The sequence below is a fragment of the Eurosta solidaginis genome, chromosome 4, assembly GCF_040869045.1.
Source record: "Eurosta solidaginis isolate ZX-2024a chromosome 4, ASM4086904v1, whole genome shotgun sequence".
Lineage (NCBI taxonomy): Eukaryota > Metazoa > Arthropoda > Insecta > Diptera > Tephritidae > Eurosta > Eurosta solidaginis.
The window spans coordinates 37,679,174-37,698,759 of NC_090322.1; positions in this window are offsets into that span (position 1 = coordinate 37,679,174).

The window sequence follows — 19,586 nt, forward strand, 5'->3', positions numbered from 1 at the left end:
GTACGCTACAGTGACCATATTTTCAATAACTTTGTTAGATTTTCGAGATACTTAGTATTTCGAGCGAGAGCACTTGATATGAAAAGCCACATATGAGGAATTGAAGTGAGATAGTTAGAGGGGACGGGAGTGGAAGAGAGAGTAGTAGTGAAACTGGGAGTGTGAGAGGGAATGTTAGTGGGTCTAGGAATAGAAGTGGGAATGGTAATGGGAGTACGAATAGGAGTGCAATTATAAGTGGGATTGGGAGTGGAATACGGACTTGGAATGGGACTCGGACTGGGAGCGGAACTGGGAAAAGTGGGAATGGGTTTGGCACTTACAATTTTATGCACATCAGTCAATCAAATATCTATTTATAGCTACTGTCCCTCCCAGGTCATAGTTAAATTACTTCCTATTTTTAGTTTACAAAATATTTTTAATTTGATAAAACTTTATTGCAGATACCCGATGGCTTGCTGCGATCATGGCAATGCATATTTTATAAACGAAAATAAAAATGATTTAATTTACACTCTCAAATGCCAACCATTCAGAATTGTTACTGATACTTAACATATTTTTGTTTTTGTAAGAAGGATTAAAAATTCACGCACTTCAAGGACAACAGCACCATAGAAATCTATTATTCCCAGCAGCGACAGTAGCAAAGTTAAACGAAGCACAGAAAAATGCGTCTGCATAAATCAAAAAAAATTATATAAAGCAGCTACTGTATCTTTTTTAAAAATGTACAATGTACATACATATATACCTCTATTTGTGTGTGTTTGATAAAGAAAGCGATCAGTTCGGTATTTCACTTTTCAGCTGAGTATTATGCAAATGCATTCTGAGACTCCGATTTCTTACAACAAACACACGAATGTATTGAATTGTATTTGATTTCCGTTTAATTTGCATAAGTTCCCTTTTTATTATTTTTACTTTGAAACAATATGAAATGAAAAAAGTTTTATGCATGAAAATGATTTAATGATATTTTCGGTTGCTCAACAAAGCATTTTATTTATATCCTCTCAGACAGGTAGTTCGGTTGAAGGTGCATGCAATTTGTGGCTACTAAATTTTCCCACACTTCGGAATGTGTGTAAGTATGTCATCCTGTTAGATTGTGACTGTATTTAATTTTTGAAAAATGTCAATTTGATTGGAGAGTTCTGAGGCTTCGAAAGGATTTAAAATTTTTGAATACCGGTTTGGAAGAGAAACAGGGATTTTACGAGCCTTGTTTATATGCTAAAACGAAATTCCGAACTTATACGAAGGCGGTTCGTCTCTTATCTATTTTCTCGTAGGTAAATACGTTGTTCCCACAGAAAGTAAATTTTACATCGTACTATCGACGAGGTACAGAAGTCATACATATGTATAGAAGTTAGAAAATATGCTAACGATAACAATGGGTACCGATGAGTTATCGATGTTTTACCGGCGAGTTATGGTTAGGCGATATATTTATTATCGCAATGTTATTGCTACATTATAATAAAGTTATCAATTTGCAATCGTTAAGTTATCGATTATATATAGAAAGCTTTTCGATTTTTTTATTAAAATGTTTTGATTTGTTTTAAAAAAGTAATTGATATATTAATTACATTTATCGATTTTTTATCCAAACGTTAGCTAATATTTGGCGAATATCAATATGTTAGCAAAAAGTTATCTATTTGCTATCGACTTTTCATCGGCATGTTTTTTAAAGAAATTTATTTGTTTTGAAAAAGTTATGGATTTGTTATCGGTAATTTATTGATATGTTATCAAAAAGTTATCAATAAAACAGTTATGGATTTGTTTTAAAAAAGTAATCGATATCTTATTTAAATGTATCTATTTATTATTCAAAAGTGAGCGAATATATATCGAAAAATTATTAATATTTTAACGAATAGTTATCGACTTTTGATCGACATGCTATCAAAAATTTATTGATTTGTTATCGAAATGATATGTATTTGTTAAGAAAAAGTTTTGGTTTTGTAATCGAAAGTTTATTGATATTTTATCAAAACATTATTTTTATTTTTTATCGCAAAGTTATCGATTATTTAAAGAAGCCTTAACGATTAGTTGTCAAAAAGCTTTCGATTTGTTTTAAAAAAGTTATCGATATATTAATTTAAATTTATCGATTTGTTATCTAAAAGTTATATAATATTTATTGAAAATTGATCAATATGTTAATGAAAATTTATCGACTTCCTATCGATTTACTATCGAAAAATTACTGATATGTTATCAAAAGATTATCAATTTATATCGCAAAGTTATCGCCCATTCATCGAACGCTTTGTTATAAAGAGGTTATCGGTTTGTTTAAAAAAGAAAGTTATCGATACTTTTAATGAAAGTGATCGATTTTGATTCCATATGTTATCGAATATAGTCAAAAAATTACCAGTAAATTATAAATAGATTAATTATCAAAAAGCTATCGATATGTTTTAAAAAAGTTATCGATATGTTAATTATAATTTATAGATTTATTACCCGTATTTTATATAATATTTATTGAAAATTTGTCAATATGTTAATGGAAATTTATCAACTTGCTATCGATTTACTATCGAAAAATTACTGATATGTTATCAAAAGATTATCAATTTATAATCGCAAAGTTATCGACCACTCATCGAAAGCATACACATTTGTTATAAATAGGTTATCGATTTGTATAAAAAAGAAAGTAATCGATATGTTTATTAAAAGTTATCGATTTAGTATCTAAAGGCTATCGAATATTTGTCGACAAGTTATCAATATGTTATAAAAGTTATTGATTTTTTATCGAAAAGTTACTTGTTCATTATGAAAAAGTTATCGATTTGTAATCTAAAAGTTATCGATTTCTTTCAACATGGTTGGATCAGAGAGAATGTTATAGGCGTTAGTTCTATATTGCAATTGAAAAGATGGTTGGTGTCATATGTGGACATATTACAAGTGGGACATACATTGGCTATTTCGGTGTTCATTATGGATATGTAACAGCTTAACGTATTACAGTATCCAGATGGAAGTTGAACTAGGTTGACGCGCGTCTCTCTAGGGAGGTTACTTTCCCCAACTGTTAGTTTAGGCTATTTGATTTTATGAAAGGGGTTCACCGGGCAATTCCTGGCATAGTATTCAGACACCTTTTTATGGATGTCTCTGAGGGCCTTTTCATGCTCCTTGTCCTCGCACGACTGAATTCTTAAGTGCCGGATTTCTTCATAATGCTGACGGAGATGACTTCTTAAGTTCCTGGGAGGTGGGGGCCTCTTTAGTGAGGTTAACCAGGTTTCAGGGTATTCAGCAGAAACTATTTGTTCAGTATGTAATTTCTCTCCCTTATGGGGAGCATTCTTACCTCACTGTTAAAATTATGGTTTGGAAACATAAGAAAACATCCCGTAGCAGTTCTGATCGCGGTGTTTTGACAGGCTTGCCGTTTCCTTGTTTCTTTTAGGCTCGGCGACCATATTAGAGACGAGTAGCATGAAAATTGTTTTTAAGGGGTCACGGGCGTTTCTTTATCTTTGCTGCAAGTGCTGCCGGTAAGAGACTTAAGGATTTTATTGCGGCTCTGAACTTAAGGTACAATTGCGGCTGTGTGCTCGGTAGTGTAATGCCATCCATTTGGATGTCTAACATTTGCTTTGTGTGTATTGTAAATAAGGTCGCGGAGGATTTGGTTGGTGACGATCTCAGATTTCGCGAGCTATGAAAACTGGAAAGACTTGGGATATAGCCGTTGATTTTATAGCACAGCTCATCGCTAAATGGGCCAGAATCTGTTGGCATTATCATCCAATCATCGGCGTAGGACACAATGGTAACTCCTTTTGCTTGGGAGGAGCGTTTTGATATGTGAAAGTTAAATAAAAGACAATAACTTGTCGATAGCTTCATCCGCTGCGAAAACTCTACACTCAAAAAAAAAAACACTTATCTACAATGAGGAAAGTTTATCCTACAAAATGAGCATCTATACCAACTATTCACGGCCGTGTTTCACAATCTTCACCGATTCTAAAAAATTTATTTCTATAATCAAGGAAACAATATGGTTTTAATTTAAAAAAAAAAATTAATTGTCCAGATTTAGGGAAGGATTTCTATGGCGAAATATTATATACCATTTTGAATGACTCGGAATCATGGATGGTGTCGAGAAGATGAGATGCCTCTTCCAGTGTTCAAGAGAAAAGGTCTGCGGACAGGACTGCGATGCCAACGGCGAGTATGGAAGGAGGTATAATGATGAGCTGTATGAGCTTTACGCAATTATGAAGATAGTGCAGCCAATAAAAACCCGAAGTCTTCGCTGGCTAGGTCATGTTATGCGAATGTACAAAGTCCCACCGGTCAAGCAAGTATTTCAGTAGACACAGTAGTTTGGAAGAGGATTTGGGTGAGGCAGGTGGAGGAAGACTTGACCTCCCTTGGTGCTCCCAATTAGCGTCGGTTATCGGATAGGGATAGCTGGCATGACTTGTTACAAAATGGCTATAAAATCGCTTTGACGGTTAAGTGCCAATTAATGACGATGATGATTTTCCTCGTTTTTGGGAAATTTCTTTGAGCGTTGGTTACTAATTTAAATCTATAAAGACATATTTCATTTCATTTCATTTCATTTAACTTACTTGTTTATAATTCAGTACAAAGATTTCATCTTATATAAAAGCGCTGAATAGTATTATAGTCATATTAAAAATGATTATATCAAAAACTAAAACTAACATATAAACTTAAATTAATATTAGTTTACAATATAAAATCAAACAATATGGAATCAAAAGTTTAAGATTTTAAGAGTTAAAAATATAATAGTATTATTTAAAAAACTCATGTATTAACTTTTTAAATTGCGTTGCATTGCTGTCCAATTGTAAATAGGGGGGTAATCGATTCCAAATTCGTATGGCGTTAATATAGAAATGTTGACCTGAAGAAGCAGTGTCATGTTCTATTTGAATAATAGGTTTCCTCTTTCTGACCTGAAGAAGTTTAGTTTGCGGTAAAGATAATCCGATTGTCGTGTGTATATTATCCTATGAAGGTATATTAAAGTTTTGCAGTTTCAAAGGTTCTCGAAGGTAACACCAAAAATGAGTTTGGAATAATGAGATATTCTGTCAAATCGTCGTATGCCAAATATATATCTTGCAATACTATTAAAAGCTACATTTAATTTACGCCTACTGGTTGCGTCACAACTTGAAAACAATTCACAACCATATAGTAATGTCGGTATTAAATATGATTTAGCCAGAAACACAAACTTCTTAACATAACGTATATTTGGCCGGATGTGATGATAATGTGATCATTCCAGCGAAGGTGTTTTTTAAATGTGACACCAAGACTTTATCCACGTATTGAATTTTAGACTCACCCAGAACTAAATCGGGAAAAGATGTTAAAATCTGTGTTTTTTTGGTGACCAATATATATTTGGATTTGCTTGGATTGAGACATAAACCATTAATTGCAGCCCAAGTTCTTACACTGTCCAAGTCAACATTAATTTTTCGCACACAATCATCAATATCTGGTGCTTTGCAGCTTATATAGCGTTGTACATCGTCAGCGTACATTTGAACATTGCACTGTTGTAACTGACTCGGAAGATCATTTGCATAAGCAGTATACAATAATGGACCTAAAATAGATACTTGAGGTACACCTCTTGTTAAGTCGACACTACTAGACATTTTATCACCGTGGAAAATCGATTGTGATCTGCCTCTTAAATAAGAAGTCATCAGTTTCGCAGCTGTAGGCGAAAAATTAAATAATTTGATTAATTTAATATCAGAATTTCATAATTAACGGTATCAAAAGCCTTTGAGTGGTCCAAGAGAATAAGAAAAGCTATTTTATCATTTTCAATTTGTGATCTTAAATATTCCGTAACATCAATCAAAGCAGTTACACAACTATGATGTGGTCGAATCCCAGATTGTCTGGGAGTAAGTAATTTGTTATCCTGAACATATTTATTGATTTGGTTATGCATTAAGCGTTCATGTATCTTAGACAGAAAGGGAAGTATAGCAATAGGCCGAAACTCATTTTCTGTTTTGGTTATAGGTACGATTTTAGCATGCTTCCCTTGAGTGGGGTATATTGATTTTGTTATTATAGAATTAAACAGGTGGGTGATATATGGCAAAAGAGTTGGAAATAAAGTTTTTGTAAATTTTGGATGGACTCCATCACAGCCAATAGCATTGGACATCTAAAATAAAAAGAATTTTGATCATTTGTACTGGCATGGTTCTTGTAATACGCAATATCAGCCATAGACGTTGGTAAATTCGTAAATTTGCTGTTCAAATCATTAACATTTAAATCAACTGAACTATCTTTTCCAATAATTCCAACATTACGTATTTCACTCCATCTCGCCTTACTATCTACGCAATTTTTTTATAGTATAATGTTTTGGCAATTATAATGCTTGTATTGACTCTATTTCTTATTGTGCGGAAAGCAAAATGCAGTTCAGAGGTTTTAAACCTCTTCCATCTTGCGTAAGCTATATTACGTTGTTCAATTAAACTTTTAATTTCAGGTGTAAACCAAGGATTGTAATTTGGTGTTTTCCTTTTCGTTTTCATGGAAACAATTCTTTGAAAAGTTGTTCAATATTTTCTCGGACAAACTGAAGTTGATCATCTACAGACGGCATATAATATATGCAACCCCAATTAACCTGTGAAATTTTATCGTATAGGGCAGAAAGATGAAATGTTTTCAAACAGACAGATGGCACCGAACGCTAGACTTCAGATGATGGATTCTCGTATTGTTGTTGCTATATCGAGACAGCTGGTTTGCCAACACAAGAAAAATAAACAGGAGCACCTTTGGAAACTTACTTGCAAAATACGTCCGCCGGAACAAATTTTTGATGCTGAGGGTTATTTAATGCACTTTAATTTTGTGAACTGAACTTTATTTTATTTGTCTATTTAATTGGCTATTAAGTCTTTAATTTTGAAAAGTCGTATAAAGAGCGCGAAAACTTTCATTTAGTCACCAGGGTTGCCAAATTCAAAAAAAAAAGACATATGAAAAGCATAAGCTGATTCGAGTTCCCACGATTGGCATTGACGCTCGCATTATGCTCGTGGATGATAACAAAACTCACAAATACTTGAAACTGCCAATAAATCACATATGAACATTTTAAAATACACGAATTTTTTGCAACCCTACAAACTTACAATAACTCCGTTTTCAATGTTTATAAATAATACTTTTACGCATTTGGTTATGTGTTCAATTGCCACTACACTTGTCAGCGCGACAATTTGCAAGTTTCATTTTTGCAAATTTCCCTTTTTCAATTATTTACCCCTTTCGGTTTTTTTCATGTCCCTTTTGATATTTTACATGTTGGTAAAATTTTTCGACAAACATATTAAAAACCGATTAGGATTAGGTTTTGAAAAATTGATATGCAGCAAACCTGTCATTCGCAATATGCCTGGTGGAGTATGGATGGTTAATGTAATACGAAAGGGTTGCCAAGTTTTGATAAATAAATATATTAAAATTGTTATAAAAATGGCTTGCGAACTACAGTAGCTTAGTAGCAAAAGGTGGCAAATGAGCAAGTATCTCATTTCGACTTACTTTTTTTACCACTTAAGTTAGGAGTTCATGTTCTGTAGATCGCCCGGTGTCAGGGCTAGTTTGCTGAATACATTAAGGGACGTTTTACAGTCTTACCAGCGCCGTGATCCGGTGGTTTGAATCAAGCGGACTAGCGGTCAGCCCTAGCAGCGCGGTTATCTCTCTGTTCACACGATGTACAAGACTCCTGAACTTGCACCATGCTCTACTGAGGGAATACCGCAAGTACTGTCCTACCTATCTTGGAATTATTCTTGAATACAAGCTGTCATTGAAGCTTAATGTAGAGTATAGGTCTAGGACAACAACTGCAGCCAGGCTCGGTGCCTCGGGGCAACTTGAACGCCGACCATATGTCCATAGTAGTATAGCGTCATCAATCACAAGACGAACAGATTACCTGATTCCCTATCTGCGCTTCGAGGGAGATCTTAAGGCTACAATAGAGGTAGACGGTTGGCGCAAGGGTTCTCAAATGGCGGACGAGGCGATACATGTGTACACAGATGGTTCCAAAGTAGTGGAAAGAGTAGGGTCTGCGGTATGCTGTGCTGATCCGGAAATAAGCAGATCCTACAGGCTGCCGGATTACTGTAGCGTTTTCCAAGCGGAAATATTAGCCGTAACCAAAGCAGAAGAAACCCTGGAAGAGAATAGCTTAAGCGGCAACCGTGTTAACTTTTATATTGACAGTCAAGTAGCAATTAGGGCAATAATCTCGCATAGCACAGCATCTAAACGCGTGTTAGAGTGTAAGCAGTCTCAGGGGAGAATCGGGACAGGGAGAAGCATTCATCTGTATCGGGTCCCAGGGCATATGGGAATCGATGGGAATGAAAAAGCGGACGAACTAGCTAAAAAGGCGCATCCCTTAAAGCTTGCTCCGTAGACGTCCCAATTAGACTGGGCGAGATTAAGCGAAGGCGAGAGGTGCATATGATCGACCAAGTGCGAAAGGCGTGGGTTCGAGCGCGGGGCTGCAAAGTGTCGAAAATTATGTGTAGGTCTTACAACCTTAGACTAACAAAGTTGCTTCTATCATTAAAAAGAGAGGACTGTAGACTCATGACGCGTATTCTGACTGGACAATGCCTTCTGGCTTCACATGCCTTTAAATTAAGCTTGGTCAGGCATAGCAGATGTAGGGAGTGCGGGTTGGAGGAGGAAACGATCGAGCACGTTCTGTACTCATGCCCTGCACTTGCCAGGCTAAGACTCCAGCTATTCGGAGTGAAACAGCTGTCAGATCCAGGAGCAGCAAGTGTTTTAAGTCCTAGGAAGCTTCTAGTATTTGCCAAGAGGACGGAGTTATTTTATAACATAGGTCCTGGCTTTTGATAGGATTTTTCAGTTTTGTCGTTAATACAAACTTCTGGTAACACTACGGACTTAATCAATCTATGTGAGGTCCTCGTGGGCCGGCCAGTTCAACCTAACCTAACGTATAGGTCTAGGAGTGCTTCTGTTGCCTTTCGCTGCCGTCAAGGAGGAATTAGAAAATGCTGGGAGTTCTCTCCAAGGGCCATTCATTGGCTGTACGTTACGGTGATCAAGCCGCCTCTTTTCTATGGCGTTTTGGTTTGATAGAAAGCTTTAGGCACTTCTTCCACGATAAATAGAACGGAAGCTGTGCAGCAAATACAGATATCTAGTGGATCCCTTCGTCGAACACCTACATTGACACTAAATGAAATGCTGATTCTGGTTTGGCTGACATTGTGGGCATAGTGGTCGCAGCCCGGCTGCAATACGGCTTTATGACGCAGGATATATATAGTACTTCTGGATGCCTGCTTCCGCACTTGTTATCACATTCACCCTCCATATTCCATCATTAGAGGTTTGGGGTTGGGAAATCAGTATGAAATGTGAGTCTAGTGTATCTATTCACAGCGTCTTCCAGGCGGAGTTCGCCGCTATAAATGATGCCTCCATATTCCATCAATAAAGGTTTGGGGTTGCGAAATCAGTATGAAATGTGAGTCTAGTGAATCTATTCACAGCGTCTTCCAGGCGGAGTTCGCCGCTATAAATGATGCGGTAAGTGGGATGCTATACGCCGCTGCTCAGATAGTTAGGCATATATCAAAGCGTTAATCTCTGCCACTGTGAGGTCGGAGGATGTAAGTGATTGCTTGACCTCACTTGAGATGGTGTATAGCTACTCTGTGATAAAAATTATCTTGCAAAGCATTGATAGCTTATATGACCCTATAATTTTTGGTGTACATTCTATTTTGTATAGCCGTCCACCAAACATATCCACAAAATAGGATATGCTTTCCAATGGCTGTAAATATACAATGAGAGCGAGAGAGCGATAGAACTTACGTACACCACAGCATCCTTTTATATGTGTAAAGTGCGAGTCGAGGCTTTCTTCGCTCTTCCACGACAACGTACTAGATAGAGTGATTCCTAGATAATTTGTACAAAGTTTCTCCTGCAGGGTCACACCTTCTAGCTTAGTCCTAGTCCAATTCGCGACTTTATATTGTAAAGAATTTACTGCAATTCCTCTTATTTGCAACCTTCTACTAACGTGGGAATCACTCAACTGTTAAATAAGTAACTCCACTATTCAATAATGCAAAATGGCCTTTATTCAAGTACCTCACAATACTACTATTTCTCGACAGTTAGCGTGCTTAAATCAAACTAATTGCTGATTGCTCAGATTGCGCTCTTTTATACTCTTCGATTTCCTCGTTCCATACTTCTATACATTTCCAGAATTTACTTAGTTACTGCTATAAAATTATAACTACAGATGCACGTGTATAGCTTCTCATATGCGCGTGTATATGTGAGTGATACTTGCACAAATTATTGCCTACTTTTGGGAGTATCTCAGATATATGCATGTGTTTATGCGTTGCTGCTTGTATGGACATATGTGTGGACATAATTATTAATTTGGCTATGGGCATACAAGTCACTGCTCAGTATCGGCTTAGAGATGATAGTATCCCTTAGTGTTGCTAATATTCGTCCCGCTATGTACCTTCTAGTAAAAAAGACCATATCCGTATTCTCCGTGTTGGCGCTAAAACCGACATTAGATATCCAGGTATGTACTCCCGATCCATTAAATAGCTAATGGTTGGTTGACATTTTCCAATTATGACAACTGCAACGTCATCTGCGTACGCCGTAAGTTTAACAGATCCCACATAGAAACGCCAAAGCAGTTAGGGAATGAGCAGCGTACACAGCAGAGGTGACAATACTCCGCCCTGCGGCGTGTCCCTGTCCACCGAATGTTGACAGGTCCCACATCGTACTGCCTGAGCAGTTGATTGATGACCATCATCCACAGCAGACGGGACAATACCTAGCCCTGTGCCGTGTCCCTGTCCACCTATTTGATGGCAGCCATTCCATCTGATTAGGGTTGGATGTAGACATTGTTGAAAGCCTCGACAATATCTCGCATATACTAGATCATATTTTAAGACAGCAAATACAATGGTTAGATCTGAATATTAGACTCCTTTTGGAACTGAATGCATGATTTCAGTCCTTCTTTCTTCGATAAAATGAACCACATATAAGCTATGAGCTTTACGTTATTCACCGAAAATAACATTTTGGCAATCCTTAAAGTATTTTTTTACGCTTAACCAACCATTTAACCTTTTCATCTACACATGTAAATGTTGGACCATTTTTTATTGCCACCTACACGCATTCATATCCTTACTTTCCCATTACATTTCTATTTTACAAATCCTTTCGCTAAAAAATCGAATATTTCCCACTCGCTGCATTTCAGTTCTTTTACAGATGTAAATGTCAACCTCAAAAATGTCATTAGAGTCAATTGTTTTTTCTTGAATTTTCTTATATACCATTCAACATTGGTTTCAAAATATGCTTCCGTAATATTTTTTTTTTTTTTGCGCGAATTTCGTTTCCTTCATTTCATTTGTGGTTGAAGAAAAAACTAGATTTTTTGATTTGGAATTAATGCAAATTAATGATGTGAGTATACGGCATACATAGCCAAAGATTTACATATACATTCATATGTGAAGTTGTTGCGCTATGTGTCAGTTTGTTTGCCGAAAGGATAACGGCTTAACTCAAAGGCCTGTTTGAAATGTATGGCCAGGCAACGTTGGCAAACATCATTTTTCATTGTGTCATTAAAATTTAGGTATTAAACAATAACATACAGAAATATTTGTAGTTACAAATAAAGAAATAAATTGCATATACATACATACTTATATATAGTACACTAGCAAAAATACCCTTAAATGTGAATAATTTTTGGGTCTACACTCTAAAAAATTTGTCATGAATTTTTAAAACGCATTCGGAACCGGTCACATCGTTTAGTCGAAGATTGCTCTCCGTGAGCAGGTGCGAGAGCCGATTGGAGTAATCATCAGCTGAATATTTCATATTCATATTCATATTCATATTCAGTTTATTCAGTCTATGATTTACATCTTACAGACTAGATATAGAAAGTTTAAAAAAAAAAAAAAATATTCAAAAATTATAATATACATTGATAATAGCTAAAGAAAGTATATGCATAATAAGAGAAAAAAGTTAAATCAAATATCTAAATGTAAATGCAAAGGTATTTGGGACTTGAAAACATCCCTCGACTGAGAGAAATCAATACTTAGCCATCTCGAAAGTTTATTGAATTCTGCTAGAGAGCGAAGAATAGGATCGAAAAGGACATAGTTCAATCTGAAAGAGGCCACATAAAAAGGTAGGGAAAAACGAAGTGATCTACTGGGCACATTGAACGTGATTTTCCCGAGCAGGTCAGGCCAGTTTACCAAACCTGCCACGAGATCAAACACGAACATAAGCCCGTGCAGGGTTCTTCTAGAGTGCAGGGGTTGTAGGTAATCAACGTACACCGAGACACATAAGAAGGCAGCGGATCCACGAAATGAAGAGATCCAAGCCCAAACCGAACAAATTTCCTTTGAACCTTTTCAATTCTAGCAGCATGACAGCTGTAAATAGGGTTCCAAATAATAAAAGAATACTCGAGCTTTGAGCGAACTAAGGAAATATATAAAGTCTTCCTGGTATAGGGATCCTTAAAGTCCTTAGCATAACGACGCAGGAAAGCAAGGTTTCTGTAAGCTTTCGGAACTCCAATTTCTTCAGTAGAAACTGATGAGATACCTTGTCAAATGCCTTGGAAAAGTCCGTATATATGGTATCCACCTGCGAACCGACTTTAAAGGCTGATATGCAAAAGTTCGAAAAAGAAGCCAAATTAGTGACTGTAGAGAGACCAGAAACAAACCCATGTTGGCGCGGATCTATAATGCTCTTAACAACAAAGAAAAGTTTTTCCTTAATAATTATTTCGAAAAGCTTAGAGCAAACTGAAAGCTTAGCAATGGGTCTGTAATTAGAGACATCATTCTTATTTCCAGACTTAAATATCGGCGTAATTGACGCGGACTTCCACCTGTCAATAAATAATCCAGAAGATAGAGAAAAATTAAATATGTAGCAAAGCGGAATGCATAAAGTAGAGCTACAATTCTTCAGAACAAATGCACAAAGTCCATCAGGATCACATTTTAGCGAGGGCTTTAACGTGCACATAGCTTTACTGACATCCTGCACAGATAAAGACAGTGAACCGAAATCTATGCGTTCAAATAAGTAAGAGCTAGAGTGGAGGGTATCCTGAGTGAGTATAAATCCGCAGAGTGTCCAAATCGAAGACCAATACGGCGTGGCGAAACATAAATATTGTGTTACATTTTCCACGTAACAGTTAAAAGCTCTACCGCCAAACTGATACAGTTTAGTAAACTTAAAGGGAAGTCATAAGTGGAGGTATTAGAAGTAGTCCGAGGAAACTTGCTGTTTCAGCAGGTATAGACCAGAGATGTAAGGGTGTAAGAGGAGTTGGTTTCACATTGCAATTGAAAAGATGGTTGGTGCCCTGTTGGGATACGTTAAAAGCCGTACGTACATTGGGTATATTGCTGTTGATGCTGGATAAGTAAGAGTTTAATTTGACAGTATCGAGTTGAGCTAGAGTGACGCGTGTGTCTACTCTTTCAACTACGAGTTAGGGGTAAATGTCTTTGAGAACGTGGTTCACCGGACAGTTCCTAGCGTAATAGTCCGACGACTTTTTGTCGATGTCTCTGAGGGCTTTTCCATGCTCCTTTTCTCCACACGGCTGCGTTTTTAAGGTACGGATATCTTCAAAATGCTTTAGTAGATGACTTTTGAAGATTCTTAAAGGAGGGGCCTCTTCAATCAGATGTTTGTTGGGGTGCCTAGGTTTCTGGGTATAATCTCATACACTCATCATGAGCTGTGGCCGTGCGATTTAATAATATATCCACATACCTCTTCCATATCCAATATTTACTCTCGATTTGAGAGTCTAGAAGTCAGTGTAAAAGGAAGATCTTTGCAAGTATGTATGAAGATATCAATCAAACAAAGTAATTTACGTTTTTTTTTACCATCAAAGCTGAACTGCACCCAAAGAGACATAAAGTAGATTCCTTCAAAATTCGTTGCTATGACATTTTGTTACAAAGTATGAGGATGAATGCCGCCATATGAGCTGTAGGTGCTGAAAGATTGATGCAATAAAAATACCTTTATTGGACTCGTACGTGTGCACTGAAAGATCAGCGATAAATTAAACCAACACTTATCGCTAAAAATCGAAATAAAAATCTTGGCGCGATTTTTGTTATAAAAAAATGAGAGAAATAATTAAAAAGAAAATTTATAATAAAAATCAGCGGTGCACCTCATAATCCCGACAATTTTCAGAAATCCCGACAAGGCACAGTACAGACATAACAAAATCCCGAAAAAACAATATCCCGACTAGGCAAAATCACGACGGCTTCAAATGCGAAGACCGCCAACGCAGAATGGTGTTTTGCGCAGAAATACTGTAGACCGCGTAGGTGGTGTTAGATTTCGTAAGTATTTTTGTGGACAAATATCTAAAATTGTAGAAAAATACCGAGGATGTGTTTTCTTGATTTTCCGACAGGGTGGATAAATTATGTATATTGGAATGAATTTCCGTCATCCCTTGTCAAATTTGGTTTCGAGACAAACCGGTTTCGGCGTTGTGCCATCATCAGTGTCGATTTTCGTTTTCGAGAAGGAAACCGGTTTGTCTCGAAACCAAATTTGACAAGGGATGACGGAAAATCATTCCAATATATGTCACCGAAGATGTGTATTTTTATGACATCATATGTGATTTCTTAATTTACATCTTGTCGGGATTAAAGTCGGGATTTGTTTGTGTCGAAACTGTGAATGGTTGGTTCTGTCGGGATTTGGTCGTGTCGGGATTATGAATTGATGGCATTTGATCGTGTCGGGATTATGTGTTTCGGGATTTTGTGTATCGGGATTGGGCAATACACCCAAAAATCCGAAATGAGCAAAAGAAATAAAGAAAAAAATTATTTGAAAGCGATCCAAAGACCATCAACAAGTTTAAAATGAAATAAGTATTCAATGCGACGCGCGTTTAATAGTTTTTTCGAAATTTCAATAATAAAAAACAAATTTAGTACAAGCTAGTCTCAATGCTCATCAGTAACACAGTAACAAAAGTAGATATAACATTTCATATCATTACATTTGATTTCATTGTTAAGAGCGCAAAACAAACTGTTAATAAAGCGCAAACGATCAGCGGACGAAGGACGGACGTCGGACGATGGATGACGGCGAGCGCCTTCATGCAACTTCTATGAAAAGATGCGATCTACCAAGACGAGAAGATGTGAGAATGCTGACAAAGTATATGAAGTAGTAGAGGTGGGGTGGAGTGAAACACTAAAAAAGAGATATAACGATCGAGCGTTTTTAGGCAGACAAGACAGACAAGAAACAATCCAGCAAGCTAAAGATCATATAACATAACTCATATTGTTTGCGCGTTGACTCGACGAACTTACGGAGGCGATCTACATTCATTACCTTTTCATCTTGACTTGCTTTGACTTTTGTGGAAATGAGTAACAAAAGCGAATTATTTTTTTGTTTTGTTCTTCTCATTTTGGTTTTGATATAAAAGTTAATAAAAATTATTACACCTTTATGGGCGATCACGTACAAACGTGACAAACGCACCGAATACGCATTCAATAAATTCTCGCAACAAATGGAAGCGAGAAACGATTGGATGAGATGAAAATGAAAAAAGAAAAAACAAATGTGAGTAAAAAATAGGAAATGGAAAGGTAAAAGCGGCTCAGTTTAAAATTTACTTTGTGTAGACTACGTCTAAAGATCATAAACTATGCAAACACATGAGTGCCCACAACAGTGAATGCGCACGATCGTTGATCATTTCCGAGATCACTACAAGATTTCACTGGATTTCAACTAGTAGCTTTAACGCGAGCTTTTGACAGTTGTCAGCAAACTTTGTTGTGCTAATTGGTGTGGGATACTTCATCAGCAACAGGCTAGCGATACACAATGTAATGACTTAACTAACAGAGCTAGGTAAGCTACAGCAACAAGGATCGTAGCCTTAAGAACTTTTTTTTTGCGTAATGGCATGAGAGGTTCTCAATAAATTATACGCGGCAGATGCAGTGTTTGCAGATAAAAAGCGCTAAGCAATGGCGTTAAGTGGGAGATGGGAAGACCAAATTTGCAATGAAGAAGCTAGAAAGGTTTTAATTTTCGCAGAAGTGAATATTATATCCAGTAGCAGATTTAATTGCCAAAACCATTACAACAAAAGAACGGAAGCCATCTAAAGGCAAGAGTAAGCTGGTCGGTCGAAAAACACCTCACAAAGACTGAATATGTCCATAGTGTTACAAGAATTTGTTTGACGACCATGCAGAAAAGCCCCAACTAGGTACTAGGACTTATATTATTCAATAACTGCGTCCTCTTGGCGAATACTAAAAGTTTTCTAGAACCTAGCTCAATATCTACCTCGAGATCTGGCAAGCTGCCGTTCCTAGTAGCTGGAGCCTTGACCTGGCGAGCGCAGGGCACAAGCACAAAACGTGCTCGATTGTTTCCTCCTCTGACCCGCACTTCTTCTATCTGCTATCATTGACCAGGCCCAAATTAAAACATTGACGCCAGAAGACAGTGTCCAGGCAGAATACCCGCCTACAGTTCCTCTTAACAATGATAAGAGTAACTTTGCTAGTATAAGGCTGTACGATTTGCATATGTTCTTCAGTACTTTGCAGCCACGCGCTTGGCTCCACAACTTATCTGCTTGGCCGATCATGTGCCGCTCTCGCCTTCTTTTAATATCGTCTAATCTGATTTGGACGTCTGCTGCTTGGCTGTCAATATAAAAGCTGATGCGGCTGAAATTTAAGCTATTTGCTCTCTTCCAGTGTTTCTACTGCTTTAGTCGCGGCTACTACTTTCGCCTGAAAAACACTTCAGTGATCTGGCAGCTTATAGGATTTGTTGATTTCCGGATAAGCGTAGTATACAGCAGACCCTCCTCCTTACACTACTTTGAAACCATCGGGTTTAAACGTTTATCCCAACGTCTGATATTTGGGCGCCCTTGCGCCAATCTTCCAACTTCCGAGGCATATAGTCTCGTTGGTGGACTCGTTGGTGGCAGTTGTTTACGCTATGTTTTTGCCACCAGGTCTACATTCCGCCTTTGGTAGGAAAACTAATCGAGCAGTTCTCCAAGAGTGGGGTACATGATTCAGTTTTATGCGCCCATCGGTTATATTTTTAAGTAATTCCATGATCGATCTACTCGAAATTTGTAATATATCTACCATGAATACACCATCCGGGCACGGTGGTTTGAACTTAGGGATAGTCTTCACCGCCCATCACCCATCTTGGTATCGCTCCCGGAGCCCTGCACTACCTGCTCCGTGCACGCAGTGTAAGTTCTCTCTGCTGGCTTTTCTGAACCATTCACCGATAGGAACTGTGTGTCGGAAAGCGCCTCGAAGGACTCTTCACTGCTACGTCATCATTCTCCGTTCTCTTTCTTTATTTATTGATCCCTGGACTATATTTCCCTTTGCTAGTACTTTCTAGGGAAGCACGGCTTGTATCACTCAAGTACTCGAAGTCAGTACAGAAATGTTCCCATGAGATCCTCTTCGCCATGGAAATTTCAACCTTGTAGATTCTCAACAAATCAAGATACAAGTCCCTGCACGCTTCGTTTTCTGCAACCCCTACAACTTAAACATATCTTTCATACCTGTCCCCACTTATTGCTCCACTATGACGGCTTTGCTTTTACTCTGAAACTTCTTATAGTGCAAGTTCTGTTATACGAAGTCATAAGCGTCTTTGATAGAAAGTCATTGGATTCCTCGAGCTCCTCCACATGGGAAGCTCTTTCGGTTGTCCCAATTTTGTTCCAACATCTCTTTGGAATTTGGAACAGATCGTTAACCTAGGGTTTCTAAAGTTATATCCCTTCTCTACCCTCTTTAGGGTGTTGCTGTAGCTGATATTGCCATGGTCGGAGAAGGATTGCCTGTCAAGAACCTTCCATTCATAGCGTGATACATCATTCCCAGAGCTCAGTGTGATATCAAGCACATAACTTGACGTTGACCCAACACATGTAGGATTTTGACCCCTGTTAGCCACCCGTAGAATACTCTGTAGTATTTAACAATATGGGACTTGCCTCTAGCATTGATATCGTTACCTCGCTATACGCGGTGATGTTCATTCGCATTCGTGCCTATTACAAGCCGTCCTCTGCACCCTTCCTGAACCACCAGTCTTTTGAACTCCTCTGGTGGGGCCTCCACATTATGGGCCATGCAGCGGGAACGTTTCTTTTTCGTCCTGTATTGCTACCATCGCTGTGCTGGAGTCAGATAGCTTACACGAGAAAGGGTGTTTTCTTACCATGACTGCAGCTCTAACCCAGCTTTCCGTATCCGTATAGTAAACGGTGCATCCGCAGGGGTTGTGTCCGGAAAATTCTTTTACATATGAGAGCCAAGCCCCCTGCAACAGCGCCACACCAAACCAATCGTTTTGAGATTCACCGTTCATATACCAGGATAATCTATGAAAGTAGAATCTGTAAGCTGTATCGATAGCTTCATGTGAACCAGTATGATTTTCCACGAACTACTGTCAGCTGCTCAGGCTACAGAAAAAAGTATGCATAAAATTTGACGCTCTCAAAGACTTCTTGTAATTTTTATTATACTCAGCTGAGCAGAGCTCACAGAGTATATTAATTTTGTTCGCATAACGGTACCCCGTAATGGCATAAACTAATCGATATAAATATAGACTTATATATATCAAAATGATCTGGGCGAAAAAAGAAATTAATTTAGTCATGTCCGTCCGTCCGTCCGTCCGTCCGTCTGTCCATAAACACGATAACTTGAGTAAATTTTATCTCAATGTAATTTGGTATGTAAGTTCTTGGGCACTCATCTCAGATCGCTATTTAAAATGAACGAAATCGGACTATAACCACGCCCACTTTTTCGATATCGAAAATTTCGAAACCGAAAATGTGCGATAATTCATTAACAAAGACGGATAAAGCGATGAAGCTTGGTAGGTGCGTTGACCTTATGATGCAGAATAGAAAATTTGTAAAATTTTGGAAAATGGGCGTGGCACTGTCCACTTTTAAAAGAAGGTAACTTAAAAGTTTTGCAAGCTGTAATTTGACAGTCGTTGAAGATATCATGATGGAAATTGGCAGGAACGTTACTCCTATTACTATACATTATCACATATTTGTCTGTCCATCTAAGTGATGCCGTCTTCTGTTCCATTCCGCAATACTTGAACTGCACGCGGTGGAATGCTGATTTTACATGCCTCCTAAATTTTCTAGAAGATGTCAAACCCAGCTCATTTTGCATTGTAGGTGACCTCAATTACCGTGTAGGTTCATCCCAAGTAGTAGGAAAGGAAACATTATCTGGAGTGTCTCAAGTCCGTGTCTCACG